The 18609-nt window shown below is 44.5% G+C and overlaps 1 protein-coding gene across 4 annotated transcripts in view; it reads left to right on the forward strand.

Annotated features, from left to right (window-relative positions):
- LOC134095185 (carbohydrate sulfotransferase 8-like) overlaps nucleotides 1-18609 on the forward strand; it is a 172236-nt gene that overhangs the window by 20093 nt on the left and 133534 nt on the right. Inside the window, exon 1 of one of the 4 annotated variants that reach the window (XM_062548594.1) lies at nucleotides 15798-15906. The exons of the other annotated variants lie outside the window; for them this stretch is intronic. The gene's annotated coding sequence lies outside the window, so the exon portion shown is untranslated. Of the gene's footprint in view, nucleotides 1-15797; nucleotides 15907-18609 lie in introns of those variants that run through there. 4 annotated transcript variants of the gene reach the window in all.

Genomic DNA, 18609 nt, shown 5'->3' on the forward strand with positions numbered 1-18609 from the left:
TCCTGGACAGAAATAGATATAAATGTTTTCATTGGCAGCTTGCAATGTTCAGGGCATTGTGTTTGCTTACCTGTGTCTCTGAGGGTTCTTATATGCATCTAAAGAGAGCTTTCAGAGTAGAGAAAAATAGAAACCAACACTACAGTAAACAATAAATAGCTTTAAAGGAACCTTTACAGATATAAATAACTTACCACAGACGTATTAAGCACCGTTCTGGCTACAAAAGGTTTCATCTATGAAACACTTTAGGTCGGAATTCTCTTTTAATCAGACAGGACACCAATGTTCCTTTCTATTGAACTGCTGAATAATTTCAGAGAAATTTCTTTTCGGCCTCTTTCTCTTTCATCTCTCTCTTTCTCTAACTTTTTTCCCTTCTTTTCCTTTTTGGCACCTAATAGAGGTCTCTATCCTTTCACTGAAATGAGTTTCTGAACTTGTGCCTATACTCCCTGGCTGAAAGAAAGCTTGGAACAATAATAGTGGAGCAGAATTATTGGTCAAATTCTGACAGAAAGGGGAAGAATGGTAGCCTTTACCTCAGCACATAAAACTCACCGGTAGCTTTTTTTTTGGTGGTGATGGTGGTTGGGGGAGGGGGAAGGGGGGTGTATAGGGGGACTCACTCCGACCCTGGCACTGTATGGAGCCCTACTAGTTTCAGCAATTACCAGCCTGCCCCCCTGGCTCTAATCGCCCTGCCACCCCAGCGTCATCAAAGCCGGGTGATTTGAAGCATGCTGGGGCGCTCTCTGCAGCGCGCGCGCGCTCCCCTTTATTGCATTTGTCAGGCTAGTTAGTCAGACAGGGAGGAAGCCCAGCGCTATCATCACTCATCTGTGCTGCTGTCCTTCAAGCGAGCGCGGGGCTGCAACAGCCCTCATCTGTCCGTGGCTTTATAAGTGGGTTTTTGCCTCGCTCTGACACTGTACTGTGTAGTCAGCGCACCGAATGTGCGGAGAACATGGACTATAGACACTGATGGTGGTGGGCAAAGCTTTTCTGAACTTTCAAACTTTCATGGTGCAGACAATTATGGATGTTGTTGAGTTTTTTATACTCCAGCCTGCACTCCACATGATTTACTGTCTGTTACAATATGGCAATCATTGGCAATGTTTCCATGCACATCATATTCCGTTTTATTCAGAATAATGTACCTGAGTCATGTAAACAGCTTATCTGCCTTTACACCAATAAGATCATATTCTGAATATTAAAAACCGGAAAAATACCCCTATAGCATGTGCCTCTTTTAACCGTTTAATGTTGTGTCATGTACAGTATCACATTAGTCAGAAAATGCCTATTGTACCTCTCTCTCTCTCTCTGTAGGCCACTCTGAATGAATTAGTAGATTTTTAGTTAATTAGTTAATTTTTAGAGCACTTCTAACAACAAATTAAAAACCACAATAAGTGCATCAATGAGTGTAATAAGTGCATCAATGAGTGCAATTGTCTAGTAGTGCTATGAGAGGAGATGTCGAGGGATGTCCCTAGTAGGAACAGGTAGTGCGTTCCACCAACGAGGGACAGTAACGGTAAACAGCTCTTGCATGATGTTCAGGAATGAACAACTAGCCATTTCTGATCTGAATGGCAAATCAAGAACTATTGCCTAATTTCATGTAGAGCCTTCGAAGGGAAGGGTAGCCGAGTGGTGAGGGAGAAATCGTGTCGAGGCAAGGTGTAAGAGGGCCCGCAGTGTTTTGTTTAGACAGTTTCTCAACAGGTTATTAGTGCTGTGACAAAACCTCTGGCCACCTTTGATGATCTGTTGCCACACAACCATTCTCTTTCATGAAACACTATACAGATTCTCTTTTTTTTTTTTTTTTTTAAGTATATTTTTTGGCCTTTTTTAGTATAGGACAGCGAAGAGGTAGACAGGAAACAAGTGGGAGAGAGAGATGGGGTGGGATTGGGATATGACCGCAGGCCAGATTTGAACCTGGGTCCCCATGGGCACTCGGACCCGTAAACGGTATGGGCACTGTAGCCTGCTGCGCCACAGCGTCCCCCAGATTGTCATGTTTTGACATGAACAGTAAATGATGAGTGCTCTGAATAACAGACAGAGCATTTGATCAGTTAGCAGAGAGCATGAGCAAAGTTTGGTCTTTTAGTCTAGATATGGTGCACACACATTGTTATTATTCCGAATAAAGCTGGAATGTGGTGTTGTTGCGACCCGCTGTGCCCCTACAGACCTCTCCGAGTCATTGCACGGGCAGGAAGGGCCTGATTAGGTTAATTGTGTACACCTGCATTAAGGCGTGGCTATATAAGGAGTTCTCCTCTCTTTCTCTTTAAGCACTTTTCTTCTCTCTTGCAGACACCCATTTAGACTTTCTTCTGCACTGGCACTTTATTTTCTCTCTCCCCTTATCTCTAATCTTTCTATTTTCCTTTGTTCATCATTTAGCCATCTTACATACTGACACTGCTATTGCATTCACACATACACGCACACGCCAACACTCATTTCCCCCTAGACACCATATGTTTGGTATTACTATTATTACTGCTTAATCTTAATAAATTACAAATTGGAACTTTGTTGTCCGTTTCCCTTTATGTTGCGGTCAGTAAACGAGCCGGCCGTAACAGTGTGCATGGAAACGTAGTCAGTGTTTACCAAATCTGATATCCAAATGAAAATAAATGCCATCTACCTTCTGTCTATAACTTTAAAATTCTATGATTGAATATGAAAAAATGTCCCGTGTCCAGATTTCTGGTTATGGCCATGGTGTTTTCCTGATTACGGTAATGCATGGAAGCTTATCAACCTGGCTACAGTTGCCAATAGTCCCCAACCCACTTAATACGGTGCTGGGTGAGCCACCGCAAACAATTAGTCAAATGGACTCTTTGGAGAGGAAATCCTTGGTAGGCTTAATTCCATGGCAATGGGGGATCTCTGTGCAGAGCCTGCGCCCTCCAACCCATTCATTGAAGGCCAGAGCGTGTTTCGTCGTCATGAGAGACCAAGCTGTCAAAAAAAAAAAAAAAACCCAGAATACAGTAAGCTGTCCTCTCTGTACATTCTTCTTCTTCATTATCTTATTTTAGGGAACTGTCATCATGAGAAGCGTTGTTTTATTGTGTTTCTTTTTTTCTTCTTTTCTTTTCTTGGACTTCTCGCTCCTAACCTGCTGGAGCAACACTCTCTCAGTGCTCCATTACTTCTTGATTTACAAATTAAGCACTGCCCACATACAGCCCATAAGGCTTCTGGACGAATGGAGACGAATCTCAGGGAACATTGCACCAGGTGCACTGTGTTGATTGGCTGGAGTAGTGTTTGTGTATTTCCCATTTGCAGAGCCTCGGCTGTGTAGAAATGACACACGTTTATTTTTTTTATTTTTATTGCACACTGTTCCTGGTGGATTGAACAGTTCAGGGGAGTTCAGTATAAAATCGCAGACTGAGCCTTTAACCTTGAAAGGATGGCACTCTGAGTGCGCCTCCACAGCAGACCGCCCACAGTTAGTAGCACGCTGACCATGTGGGGGAACAAGAGAGACGTCCGAGTGTGAGAAGTGATCAAGTGTGAGAGAATGTGCCCACTGATGCTGGTGTTACTGCCTGAGTGCATCCTGCATCCTGGCTGCGCAGTGACTCAGTTCTCCTCAAGCATGTCTCTGTGTTTTCAATGGCATAAGGAACATGGAATATTGTTCATGAGGAGCCTAGCATAATGTGAGCTTCTCTGCTATATACTTGCGTTACTTACTCTGCTATAACTTTACGTTATTGCTAACCATGCAGCTTGACTAAGGTAAAGGCACAATTTCTTTTGTGTGCTTTTTTTTTGCAAAATGAGATGAAGCCACAGTAGCCCCTGTCAACTCAGACCAAATGGGAGAGCTTCCATGTGCAGAAGAAAATCTTGCGTACCCAACTGCAGGTAGCAGGTTCATGTTGGTTTGTCCACCACTATCGGTTGGCATTTATCGCTGCTAGTGCTAACTGGGAAGGCCAAGCCTTATTGTTTTGGTCATCTACTGCTAAAACATTTTGCACTTTGTCAAAATCACTCAGATTTGTCTCCCATACCCAGAAAGTTGACAACGAGAAGGCGCTGTTCGTTCACACTCTATACAGTATGACCTCTTTGCAGATACCACTGTTGAAAGTGTCATTCAGCTTTGATTGGAATGTTTTGATTCAATGGTGTACAGTAGACCTAGTGTAGATAGTTTTCAGAGGGACTAATCTCAAATGTCTTAAAATTCAAGATGATTCAGTTTGATAAAAAAAAAAAAAAAAAAAAATCATGGATATAATAAGACGCTTGTTTTAAATATTTAATGAGAGGTTCTTTGAACAAAGTGCAGAGAGTTATTTTAATATTCACTTAATTAAAAAAAAAAAAAAAAAGGACCAGGAACACGGGTGTCCATTAGGTGTCCCAGATACCTCTGTGTTGAGGAAAAAAGAGCATTTTATTAAATAATAATTGCTCTGGTTCCAGCATCTCCTGTCTCGATTAATTGCCCTGTTTTCACCAAGGCGTTAATACACACAGCATGTGGCCCAAGATATCTTTGTCGTTGTCGTATCATGCACAGTTTTCTGGAAGCCGACAGATCAGTCTCAACTGAGTGACCCGTTCAAAACAAACAAAAACCGTTTGAAAAGGCGTGCGTTTTTTTAGAAGCCACTGTGTCTATGGCAGTACATTATAGAGGAAAGCAAAGCTCAGATCCCAATATTCTGAAGTCACTCCTGTTCCAAAAATACACCTATGGTCATATAAATGATCTGAATCTGTTGTTCATTTATTTCATCCTGATTACCTTTTCACACTCTCTTACTGTACACACATGCTAGCCTCCTTTCCAGACTGACCAGCAGAGCAAATTCAAATTTGCTAACAGGTACATCTGGGTTCAGCCAGGCTACTGTTATGCTGTCAGGAGAGCTACATCCATGCCCAGGATTCAATTTCATGTGTTGCTGAGCAGACGGAAGATCTGGTTCAAAGTGATTTTGAACACTGAGTGGGTTTCACAGGGCCTAGTGTTGCTTTTTTTGTGCCTTTTTTAACTTGCAAAATTAAATAAATAAAGGATGAATTATTTATCACCTGGTGGAAATGTTGATGGTACATTATGCTACATTCCACGTGATTCTCTCTGCATTGACTATGCTGCCCTCGTACTGCGTCTTCTCTTGCAGGCAGGACTAGACAGCTAGTTAACAGTTCTCTAAAGCTTCAAATAAATCCAAGGCTTGACTTGGGTTTAGATATCTTTAGTGATTTTGATTTTTGTTTTGTAAAACTGTAAAATAATACAGAAGAAAAGGTACATGAATTTCACGTTACATACAGTATGAAAGGCATATAGGCTAAGCAGCTAACACACCGTTTGCTAGCAAATAGCAATCACTCGTGACCGACGAGAACTAGCAAACTAACTAAAATAAGCGGACAAAACACATTCCAATGACAAAGTTACAAAAGCAAGACACCCCACAAGTAATACTTATCTAACATGTACTTACAGACAAATAATGTCCAGGGCTCAAACGTAAATATTCTCATGTGAGGAAATCGCCAGGAAAACGTGTTCATCTGATTCAACTCTTTTTAGACTAACATGCAAAACAGGAAGTAGTCTACTTAACTACTAGACAATTGCCTAGTAACGCCACAAGGTGGCAGCATATACAAAGGAATAGATGCATTCTTAGAGAAGGCAGAACACTCCCCGCTTGGTATAATGTTATTATGCCACTATAAATCATTAAAACTCAACTTAAACATGAGTGGCAACCTAAATTGACTCTTTTACTCAGAAAGAAGAACTACTATTTCTGAGATAGGTCTCAAAAGCACTTTAGCAGTCCCTTCTTTTACTATTCTAACTTCCACCTTCCGGATCCTCTTGTCACCGCTCGGCAGAGTGTTGACAACCACTCCCACAGGCCAATCATTTCTGTGGGCTTGGCTGTCTTTCAGCAGGACAACGTCGCCGGTCTTGACATTTGGCCTTTCATCAGTCCACTTTCGGCGGCCTTGTAGAGTTGATAAGTAGTCCCTTCTCCATCTCTTCCAAAAGGTGTTTGCAAGGCACTGGACATGTTTCCATTGCTTCCCGTGCAGATCAGCTATTTGGAAGTTTCCAGAGGGGGCTGCAACGGCGCTCATCTTCTGGGTAAGTAGCATCGCTGGGGTGAGGACTGTAGGCGTATCGGGGTCAGAGGATACGGGTACCAGGGGCCTGGCGTTTATGATAGCCATCACTTCAGCCATGAGAGTGCTCAGGACCTCATGTGTGAGGCGAGTGTGTCCGGTCTGAAGCAACATGGCATCCAGGATGCGTCTGGCGACGCCGATAAGCCTTTCCCATGAGCCCCCCATATGCGAGGAGTGTGGCGGGTTAAAAACCCAAGAACATTCCTTGCTTTGAAGGTAGGCTGTTATGGCTGTGTCTTCCGTGTTAATGCCCAGTTCTTTACAGGCTCCCACAAAGTTAGTCCCTCTGTCAGAGCGGAGAAGTCTGGCTGGACCACGGATTGCAAAAAATCTTCTGAGCGCGTTGATGAAGCTGTCGGTAGTCATGGATTCAATGAGCTCGAAGTGAAGAGCTCTGGTTGACATGCAAGTGAATATCACAGCCCATCGCTTACTGTCTGCGCTTCCTCCTCTCGTTCTCCGTGTCATGATGGCCCATGGCCCGAAGACGTCGAGGCCTACGTTGGTGAATGGAGGCTCGGGTGTGAGTCTGTCAGCAGGTAAGTCTGCCATCTTCTGGTCCTGTAGCCGCCCACGCAGCCTTCGGCAGGTCACGCACCTGTGGATGACAGACGACACCAGACGCTTACCACCCAGGATCCAGTAGCCTGCTGCTCTGACAGCTCCCTCTGTTATGTGTCGCCCCTGATGCACCACCTGCTCGTGGTAAAATCTCACCAGGAGTGTGGCGATGTGGTGGGTGCGCGGGATTAGCAGTGGGTGCTTCTCTTCATATGACAGGTCTGGAGCGGATGTTATACGACCGCCAACCCGAAGCAGGCCATCTCGGTCAATCACTGGATTGAGCTTTTTGAGAGGGCTTTGCTTAGGAAGTGTCTTACCCTCTTTTAGGCATTTCAGTTCATTTTCAAAGACCTCGCGCTGAACAGTACGAATGATCCCACACTTTGCCTGTGACAGTTCATTTGTGGTGAGTGTGTCTTTGAAACACCTCCAGCCTCTGCGTTCTGTGCTTGCTGGATTTCCCTTGAAAGACGCAGCGACGTGGATGAGTCTGGCTGTAGCATTGCAGAGGTTTCTCCAGCTTGAGAATCTTTCAAACCGCTCCGAGCCCAGCTGAGCGTCCGAGACCCTGGTGGACAGAGCGGTGACCTCAGGTCGAATGTCGGAGTCTGCGTCTGGCTCCACCAGGTTGAAGACGTGGGGCTCCAATGGTTCCTCCGTGTTGCGAGTCAGGAAACTGGGGCCGGAGAGCCAACTGCTTTGCTGTAGCTGTGCTGCAGGCATGTACCTTGTCGCATGGTCCGCGGGATTCTGGTCCGTGGGGACATAGGACCACTGGTCTGGGTGAGTGGATCGTCTTATGCGGTTCACCCTGTTGGACACATACACATAAAACCTTCTCGATGCATTATGGACGTACCCAAGTACAATTTTACTGTCTGTGAAGAACCTGACATCGTCAACATGGATGTCCATCTCGTCTCGGATCAGCTCGTACATTTGAACAGCGAGCACAGCTGCACAAAGTTCGAGGCGGGGGATGGTGTGTGCAGGCCGGGGAGCCAGCTTGGACTTCCCCATGATGAATCCCATGTGTACTTTACCGTCAGCGTCGAGTACTCTCAGGTAAGCCACAGCTCCTATCGCCACTGTCGACGCATCAGAGAAAATGCAAAGTTCTCTCCTCTGTGTTGTAGACAGTGGGACGGGTGTATAGCACCTCTTTATGTGCAGGTTTTCCAGAGCTTCGAGTGAGTCTCTCCATGTGTTCCACTCTGTCTCTTTCCCGGGGTCAAGAGGAGTGTCCCACCCCTGCTCTGTTGAGAGTTCCCGTACTAATGCTTTTCCCTGCATAATTATAGGAGCAACGAACCCCAGGGGATCGTATAGACTGTTCACAGTGGATAGGATACCTCTTCGTGTGTATGGCTTCTCTTCCCGAGACACCAGGAACATGAAGCTGTCTGTTTCCAGGTTCCAGGAGAGGCCCAGGCTTCGCTGGAGGGGGAGAGGATCTACACCAAGCTCCAGCTGTTTCAGGTCTTTGGCACGGTCTTCCTCAGATAGAGCTGCCATTACCTGTTCGCTGTTTGAAGCTACTTTATGTAGCCTCAGGTTGGACTCTGCCAGCATCTGTGTGGTTCTCTTGAGGAGGTCTATTGCCAGCTCAGGTGAGGCAACAGATGTCAGCCCATCATCCACGTAGAACTGACGCTCCACAAACTGTCTTGCATCAGAGCCGTATGCTGCTTCACCTTTCTCGGCAGCACGTCTCATGCAGTATATGGCGATGGCGGGTGATGGGGTGTTTCCAAACACGTGGACCTTCATCCTATACTCCACCACATTCTTGTCAAAGTCATTGTCCTCATACCAGAGGTAGCGGAGGTAGTCTCTATGATCGCTTTTGACCACAAAGCAGTAAAACATTTGCTGCACGTCTGCCGTCACAGCTACTGACTCTTTGCGGAACCTCAGAAGTACTCCCAGCAGCGTGTTGTTCAAGTCTGGGCCGCTGAGGAGTACATCATTCAGGGATAAGCCTTCACATTCAGCACTTGAGTCAAATACTACTCTTATTTGATCCGGCTTTTTCGGGTGGTAAACACCAAATGAGGGAAGGTACCAGTGTTCTTTACCTGCCTCCAGCGGTGGTGCTTGCTCAGCTTGGTCGTTATCCATCATTTTTTGCATAAACTCTATGTAGTGGCTTTTCATCTCTGGCTTTCTCTCCAGAGTCTTTATGAGCGAAGTGAAGCGTTTGAGTGCTTGATTCCTGTTGCTTGGAAGTAGTCGTCGTGGCGACCGGAACGGCAGGGGTGCTACCCAGCTATGGTCGTCGTCCTGAAAGACCTCTCTGTCCATGATGGTCAGGAATGTTTTGTCGTCCACTGACAGGGCTGTCTTGTTGTCATCTCTGGAGCTCTCAAAAACAGAGAGACCGAGGCTGTCTGTGTTCGTTGCCCAGCCTGTGTGTTCTTCACGGGTGGGTGACAGGGGGTTGTGTCGCTGTAACATGCTGCTGTGGCCCTCTTTCACCTGTATGTTGTTTGGACAAGGATGGAGAAAGGATGTTCGGCCGTTTTGCAGCACATTAGCCTTGTACACGTTGACTTGTTGAGCTGGTTTGTGGGCTGCCTCCAGACAGACGACACCCACGATGACCCAGCCTAGGTCCAGCCGCTGTGCATATGGAGCATTGTGTGGCCCGTTGATTTGTTGACGCACCTTATGAACTCTGAGGATGTCTCTTCCCAGGAGCATGAGGATGGGAGTGTCCGGGTCCACAGCTGGAATCTTGTTCGCCACTGGCTGTAGGTGAGGGTGGTGCTTTGCGACGTCAGGAGTCGGGATTTCAGAACGATCATCCGGCACCATGTCACACTCGATTAGCGTGGGGAGAGGGAGTTGTAGTTTCCCATCCATAGACTCGAGCATGAAGTTATTGACTCGCCTGCCGGAGGTCTCTGTTGTCCCCGCACAGGTCTTCAATGTGTAGGGGGCTGGACTGGCTTGGATGCCAAACAGGTTGAAGAACTCTGTCTTCGCGAGTGACTTGTTACTCTGCTCATCCAGCACTGCATACATCTTGACGGCTTTGTCTCTTCTCCCAGCAGGATAAACATTAATAAGACAGATCTTGGCACATGAGCGTGGGCTGTCTGCATTGCCGCATATCTCTGTGCACTTGGATGTGACTGTGGGTGTGTCTTCATGCGGCTCCCCGCTTTCCTCCTTCTCCGTGTGAGCTCTCTCGCTGGATGTAGGAGGGCCTGGGTGTAGAGCCGTGATATGTCGATCACTGTTGCACTCGTCACATTTGACTGATGCTTTGCAGTCTTTCGCCATATGCCGAGTTGACCCACAGCACTTAAAGCAGATGCGGTTATCTTTCAGGTAAGCTTTACGTTCTTCAATAGGTTTGGATCTAAAGCTCCTACACTTTTTGAGTGGGTGAGGCTTCCTGTGTATTGGGCACTCACGGTCTGGTTCACTCGTTTTCTTCTCCACAGAGCTGGTGTCACCATCAGTGTTCTTGGGTGTGACTTCGGTCTTGTGCACACTTACTGGGACTTTGTGGCTGTGTTTCACGGCTTTCTCCGCTTTGTGTGGCACATTGCTGTTTGAAGTGGCGATGGCGAAGCTTGGGTCATTCCTCACTTTGGCCTGTCGCCGGACGAATTGGGAGAAGAGAGAGAATGGAGGGAAAGCTACTCCGTGCTCTTCTTTGAACTTGGACCCCATGCTTATCCACCTCTCTTGTAGGCTGTAGGGTAGCTTTTCTGCGATTGGATTCACTCCGCGGGCTGTATCGAGACAGGAAAGGCCCGATAGGTATCCTTCTTCTTTGGCACATTCCAGTTCAAGGAGGATATCACCGAGTTCCCTGAGTTTAGCATTGTCTTTGTTGGTCAGCTTGGGAAACTCCTCTATCTTTTTAAAGAGCGCCTGTTCTACGGCCTCTGGTGTCCCATAGCATTCTTCCACACGTTGCCACACCATGCGGAGGCCTGCAGCAGGATTAAGCACATGTACTGAACGGATTCTACGTGCTTGTTCTGCTGAGTCTGCACCAAGCCACTTTACCAGAAGGTCCAGTTCTTCCCTGGGTGTCAGATTCAAGTCCTTGGTGGCACTCAAAAAGGATGCTTTCCATGCCCAGAAGTGTTCGGGACGGTCATCGAACTGTAGGAGGCCGGAGCTCACCAGTTCTCGGCGTATGAGATACCTGGCCAGGTCTTGAGCTGGCTGTGGCTCAGTGGAGTGTCCCTTGTTCAGACTGGGAGATGGGAGAGGTAGCTGTGGGCAAGGCTTGAATGGAGATGGCTCACATAGCTGTTCTTTCTTTATGTTGTTGACTCTCAGCTTTGGGTTTGTGTGAGCAGCTGTTCCAGTGTGTTGATGGGGTTGCCTATAGATATCCAGCGGCACATGTGGTGGTGGCAGTGGTCTGTGAGGTTCCAGCGGCACATGTGTTGGTGATGGTGGTCTGTAGGCATCCGGTGGTTGTCTGTAGGCATCCAGCGGCACGTGTGTTGGTTGTCTGTAGGCATCCAACGGTGCGTGTGTTGGCTGTCTGTAGGCATCCAGCGGCGCGTGTGTTGGCTGTCTGTAGGCATCCAGCGGCGCGTGTGTTGGCTTTCTGTAGGCATCCAGCGGCGCGTGTGTTGGCTGTCTGTAGGCATCCAGCTGCATGCGCATTGGTGACGGTGGTTCTCTGCCGAACATCTCTGAGTGCTGCTGGATGTAGTTGCCTGTACGTTCATAGGCACTGAAAGGCTTGCTTGGGACGTATGGCTCGTAGCGCTTCTCCCCGCTTTCAATCTCCTCCTCCTCGTATGCTGCAGCTGCTGCCTCTGCGGCAGCAGCCACCCTCTGGCTTATGAGGACGTGGAGACTGGCTTCAAGGTCAGCTTTCCGCCTCATCACGCTTGCTTCTCTTTCAGCGAAAGTCACCTGTGCTTGTGCTGCCTTTGACTGGGCGCGTGCTCTGGCAGCCGCTGATGATGCTGATGATACACCGGACCTTTTGGATATCTGTGACCGGGAGTCAGGTGTTCTAAAAGGCTCTTGTGTCTCGGTTGCCTCATGGTGGGCTTCGGGAAGTTCTAGGAGTGCCGCGCCCTGCGCCTGTTCAGCGGCATCCACCTCCAATCTATCCACGTGTAGCGACATCCTCGTGGGCTAACTTCTAAAGTTTGAACTTGCTGCGCTGTTGTCTTTTTACTATGCTGCCCTCGTACTGCGTCTTCTCTTGCAGGCAGGACTAGACAGCTAGTTAACAGTTCTCTAAAGCTTCAAATAAATCCAAGGCTTGACTTGGGTTTAGATATCTTTAGTGATTTTGATTTTTGTTTTGTAAAACTGTAAAATAATACAGAAGAAAAGGTACATGAATTTCACGTTACATACAGTATGAAAGGCATATAGGCTAAGCAGCTAACACACCGTTTGCTAGCAAATAGCAATCACTCGTGACCGACGAGAACTAGCAAACTAACTAAAATAAGCGGACAAAACACATTCCAATGACAAAGTTACAAAAGCAAGACACCCCACAAGTAATACTTATCTAACATGTACTTACAGACAAATAATGTCCAGGGCTCAAACGTAAATATTCTCATGTGAGGAAATCGCCAGGAAAACGTGTTCATCTGATTCAACTCTTTTTAGACTAACATGCAAAACAGGAAGTAGTCTACTTAACTACTAGACAATTGCCTAGTAACGCCACAAGGTGGCAGCATATACAAAGGAATAGATGCATTCTTAGAGAAGGCAGAACATTGACACTGAAATGAGAGTAAATCATACACCACATATTAACCTGGAACTAGCTAGCATAGCGTTTACAGTATGTGCTGTATGATACATACAGTACATAGGTCTCAAACCTGTTCTCTAGTAACATGTAATCATATCGTTCAGTGTGGCCCATTTGTAATCAGACTATCATACAGTAGCATTTGCTCATGAGTGATAGTCCCTTTTTATGCAAGCTGATGAGTAAGTAAAGTAAAGAGGCTTTTTCTCCTCACAAATGATAGTTGCCTGCACAGGCATTAAGCAGTGTCATTGATTGTGATTGTGCATGTGCATTTTCAAAAGGATCTCAGGTTTATGTGTGTGTGTGTGTGTGTGTGTGTGTGTGTGGTGTGTGCATGCACCTGAGACGTAAGCGTACGTCTTTTAACGGGAGAAATCGGACTGCAGGCTCGCTGTCAGGCAGGTCAAGGACGGCCAACGTCTTCTGATAATCCCAGGTCGAAGGTTCATTCACTTGTTCTGACGCTTTGTTATAAAGCCCGGCATCACGGTCGTCTGTGTTCAGGATTGCTCCATAAAAACCATCAGTTGGAATCCTGTCACGTCTCTCCAGACAGCCACTGAATCCAAATTCTCCCAATGGCCTCTCCCAGACAGCTGACATTCTCCCCTTCTCTCTCACGTCTGCCTACACCTCGAAAGACTCTAAATACCACATTACTCCCGGCTCTGCTCAAATATTGCCAATTACACCCTATATTACTTTTCTATTTGCTCAGGAACCCTGAAATCAGCCACCGTACAAATACTAAATAAAGCAGGGCTAATCCAACTTTGGTGGTTTAACCACCTGCATTTCATTAAACAAGAGTTTTCAGTGGATCCAGGAGGGAAGTCCCAGAGTGCTAGTCGTTAGTGTTGTGTCTATCCACATTAATAGTTTCGGCCCATCCACTTTCTTTTGGTTTACAACACCATGCATTTGTGTGCTCGTGTGGTGAGCAGGAAAGAGAGAGACGGAGAGAAAGAGAGAGAACAAGAAAGAGAGAGGGAGAGAGTGTTCATATGATACACACCTGAAAGATATAAGCCTGCTCAGCCAGCTGAGAGAGCCTGTTTGTTTGTTTATTTGTGTTGGCTCCGAGAGAGACTTTGTTGGCCTGACAGAGACATTGATTTTCGAAAATCTTCTCCCATCTGTCATGCTAATCCACATTAATGCTAGACACCAAACAATATATTGTGGTGGGCCATTTTGATGAAAGGTCACCATGGCTTTATTTAAAAGTCCAAATCTAAATTGTTCAGGGGGATATAGCCTTGAAAACTCAAGCCTATTTTTAATGGCTTCCCACCCAGCCCAGTAGCTCGTAAAGGTTATACTGAAGTATGCCTGCATAACGTCATCAGGACATAGCTTTAGCCTTAATTGTTATCACTATAACATTTGATTTGCACCTTGATCTAAATCTGGCCCTCAGTGATTGAGCATTTATTAGTGTGCTTGCTCTAATTGTTCTTCTTAAGTTTACTTCTTATTTATTTTTCCCGTTCAGACACTTTTTGAGAACACCTCTTCTCCTAGAGCGTTTGAGCTATCGACAAGTTGTATAGTGAGTGTAACTGGTGGAGATTCCTGCTTCAGAACATTTAGTTCAATGCAGTTCCAACACTAAAAATTCAGCCTTGATCCGGCATAGATCACTTGTTGATTTCGGGTGGCTGCCGGTTCTGGTTTTTCCGGTATTCCCGGCTGCTTCTGTGTATGAGCACAGGACACCTTAGACTTTCTGAATTAATGTACTGTACATAAAATCTGGTCCTTTGTGTCAGACCAAAGGGTTTTAGATAGATGTTTTTTTTTAAATATTCTTGTAGGGCCATAAGCTCATGATCCTTTTTTCCATGTCTGTGGTACTAATCAATTTTGGGTGAAAAATCCTTCAATAGAACACACACAGATCCATATAATCTCATTACTGAGCCTAAATAAATAGTTGGGTATTACAAAAATACATAAACATTCACCAGTAATCCCTTATGTTAGGGTTGAGGATACGTGCACTTCTCATTAAAATGGTGTTATGAATTTCAATGTGGGACATTGCATGGAACATTTACTTGACTTTTCAGTTGAAGGCCTTCGACTGTTTTCTTCCCTTTGAAAGGGGGACTAGCATCGGCTGGCTAATGTAATGAGTGTTCATTAAGCCTTTGTGACTTGTTTCCTAGTGCCACGGTGCAAATAAAACATCAAACAACGAGTTCTCTTAGGACAAAAACTCTGTGTGTCTGTGTTTTTTTCTCCATGTGGTTTTGTTTGCTAATTGGGTTTAGATACAGTAGCTTTATCAGTTAATGAGGTATACCAGCACACGTTGCGTATAATGTCGGCCTTACTCACAAGGTCTTAATCTGCTTCAAAAAAGCCTTTTGTCAAAGTGAAGAAAGTGCAGAAAATCAATTGACGGACTGGTGAGGGAACAGGCGTGGGTTGTGATCAGTAGCAAGGCTTCAAATTACAGAGTTATGTCCACACTTTAATGGAGGGAGCTGATTAAATGGAACAGTGAATGAAAACCGGCTTTCAATTTAATTAAACTCTAATTAAGATTATTATGTTCGTGTGCCACAATTATTTTATTGAATACGGAGTGCATAATTCATCGACTGATGGAGCGAAAAAACTGAGCTTGTGTGTGTGTGTGTGTGTATATGTGTATATGGGGGTCATCATTTAATGTGCAGCATTGGATGCCCTTCCTGCTTGCCAAACCTGTGTATTTGAGTTTGAATTAGGGGCTTTTATGGAGTACTATCAAGGGAGCGTGCAGACAGCATCAGTCAAGCAGCCCACGTTGTCTGTCTCGTTAGTCGAACCTGTGTCATGTCAGTTCTCATTTATTCTGAAGGGGCCTAACTGAGGAGGATAGACGACACGGCTCTCCTATATCCTCCACAAAACAAAACTCCAGTTTACTAAGCTGTTTTTTCATCTTCTTGTATTTCAAAATCAAGATTCCTGTATTATCATTTCATTATGCATTTGCCTGTAATCAAGAATAAGCATTCCTCTGATAGGAGTGTTTGCATAAATATCAGGTGTGTGTGTGTGGCGTGGTGTGTGCGTGTGTGCATTTATGTGTGTGTGTGTGTGTGCGTGTGTGTATTTATGTGTGTGTGTGCGTGTGTGCGTATGTGTGTGTGTGTGTGTGTGTGTGTGCGTGTAAAACCTTGTGCTCTTTTTGGAATGTCTCAACTCTGTCTTGCTGGTTGCTCCACGATTGCAAGGGAGGCCATGGTCTCCTCCCTCTCTGTCACTTTAACTTACCTTATCATCCTCCAGTTAATGGGACTTAGCTAGTTGTTCACCTGTGCTCCAGGTATAGTAAGTGAGCAGAAAGGAAACATTCAAAGGTAAGCCGCCTGTAAGACTGCAGACCGCTGTACATTTGTTCTTTGAGTTGCAGATCTCATTTAGAAAGCTAAATGATCGCACTGTTTTGTTTAATTATTACTTTGAATGTGTTTGAATTAAGGCTAAACAGCATTTTAAAAAGAAACCATTGACGTAGTTATTATGAAACATACCGAACAACGTACTAGTGAACTCATCATTGCTAAAATCTCACCTTATTTCTCATAATATAAATAGGCATACAACATTCAAAAGATCACCTCAGACATGCGTGGACTTCGAGGAAATAGCTGTAGCCTAGGCTATAAATAACTCCCAGCAACGCGAACATCAGTCAGAAAATAGAACATATTTATTTCATAATATTTTAGAAACTCCATCTTTTCATCTCTTAACAAATGACCTCTAGTGGCACATGTGATTCTGTGTGGACTTGTGCATGCTCTAGACTCGTGGTGAGAGCGGTATCGGAGCGGGACTGGAGCGAAACGGAACCATCGCTCCAGCCTCTAGATTAAAACCCGCTCTGCGCTCCGACTATATTTCGCTAGCTCCGCGCTCAGCTCCGCTCACATGCCCTGTTGCAGATACATCATCTGTGTACCTTTGGTGAGTTGACATAGTCGATCCTAATCACTCAACACCTCTCGGCCTTGCATTTATTTATCTCTCTCTCTCTCTCTCTCTCCTGTTGTCTCTATGCTTTTTCAATCTCATCTCACTTTCCATCGCTCACCCAAAGTTTCACTGACTTTGCAGATTACTTACAGACAAAGGTCATGTCTTTTCATAAATAAGGACAATTGGTTGCAGAATGACTGTGATTCGACATGGCCCAATTCTAACTGTCCATCAAATTTTAATCTAAAGTTATAATTGTCTCATTGAATGGCCCTTCATGCTACCGGGCTGAAATCTGATACATCGAAATTAGTCGCCAACCAAAGCTGAGGACTCAGTGGCTTGTTCACAATGAAAATATGTCATGAGATCTGCTTTCTCTGTACATTGAAAAAGAAATATGAGCCAGAGATGCTGTTTTGACAATAGCACATATGTTGTGCCTGTAGGGGATTTTGACAGGATGAACTAGGTTGTTTTGTTTTTTTTTTGCTTTGTTTTGTTTTGGTTTTTTTACCTTACAATTACCTATAGTGAAGTGAATATGAGATGGGGAAAATACAAGAAAATATCAGGGTGTGAGTCACCAACTGAAACCCTAGCAGTGTGCTTAACTCAAATTGACAACGACATACAGGGGTCCTGCACAAAAAAAAAAAAAAAAAAAGATCTTGTGGCTCAAGTTGCATTGGTAAGGAGGAAGTTGAGCCACCTGAGTATACCATTACTAGCTATTGTTGCTAACATAATTTAGAGTATACTTTACATTCAATTATATACATGTACATTACATCTCCCCATTATGTTGATGTTATTGGTGTTACTGTAATAGAATACATATTGATATTACAAATAATGTGTGTAGCTCTGAAACCTGAAGATTCTTTGCCATTTCCCTTGATTTAAGTGAATAATTGTGCTGTTCCTAAAATATGAAATACATTTGCCCTCATGTAGCACATTATGAAACAGGTTTACTCTCATATAAAGAGAGAGGATAAGATAAACCACTGATTGAACTCAGCACCATTTGGGAAAAGTGTCAAGTCTAGTAACACCAAGCTAATGTCTTTATACCTTACTTATCCATCCAAATAATCTGATTTTTGGTAACACTTTACATTACAGATCAGTATTAAGTGGGTAATGTTATGGTAATATATGCAATATATATATGGTAAAAATATTTTGGTAACACTTTACTTGACGGGTTCATTCATAACACATTCATAACAGCTGTCATGAACTGCACATGAAGCATTCATGACTGATTCTTGAAACATGACTCAACATTCATACCAACACTTTCATGAATGTGGAAGACAAAACGACGAAAACTTGTCAAAATAAAAGTCCAACAATCTAGTAATCCATATACAGGGTATTATGAATCCTCTCCAGCGTTTGTAAACATCTCATGAATATTTTATGAAGTCTACTTCAAATGTCACTTTACTATACGAGTTTTGTAGTATTCATCACACTGGGAAGTGAACTAGGCTACTGACCATCTGTGGACCTCTGAATGGTTGGACATTCCTGTTTTATATACAGTATTTATATATACAGTCATTGGTGTAGACAATTATGCATTCTTCAGAGATTACTATCATGAGATAAATAAACAGACAAACAAAAAACTAAATTCTCCTGGACACTGGACTTCCCCGTTGACTAAGATGTGACATGATCAGGTTGGCTAAAACAAAAAAGACAGCAATGCTGCTTAGCGATTGTTGGACTTTTATTTTGACAAGTTTTTGAAGTTTTGTCTTCCACATTCATGAAAGGGTTGGTATGAATGTTGAGTCATGTTTCATGAAACAGTCATGAATGCTTCATGTGAAGTTCATGACAGCTGTTATGAATGTGTTATGAATGAACCCGTCAAGTAAAGTGTTACCAATTTTTATATTACAAATAATTAATGTGTAATTTCTAGACAATTCCTGTGCAATTACCATACAACAACAATGCAAAATATAGCCGCAAGCGGCGATGGCGGGCCCGAGCACCTGCGGTGCGGAGACCTGTGACATTTCGGAATCTAACAAAGCAACATGAGGCGTGTTGGTGGGCAT

This window comes from Sardina pilchardus, chromosome 11 (assembly GCF_963854185.1).
Source record: "Sardina pilchardus chromosome 11, fSarPil1.1, whole genome shotgun sequence".
Classification (NCBI taxonomy): domain Eukaryota; kingdom Metazoa; phylum Chordata; class Actinopteri; order Clupeiformes; family Clupeidae; genus Sardina; species Sardina pilchardus.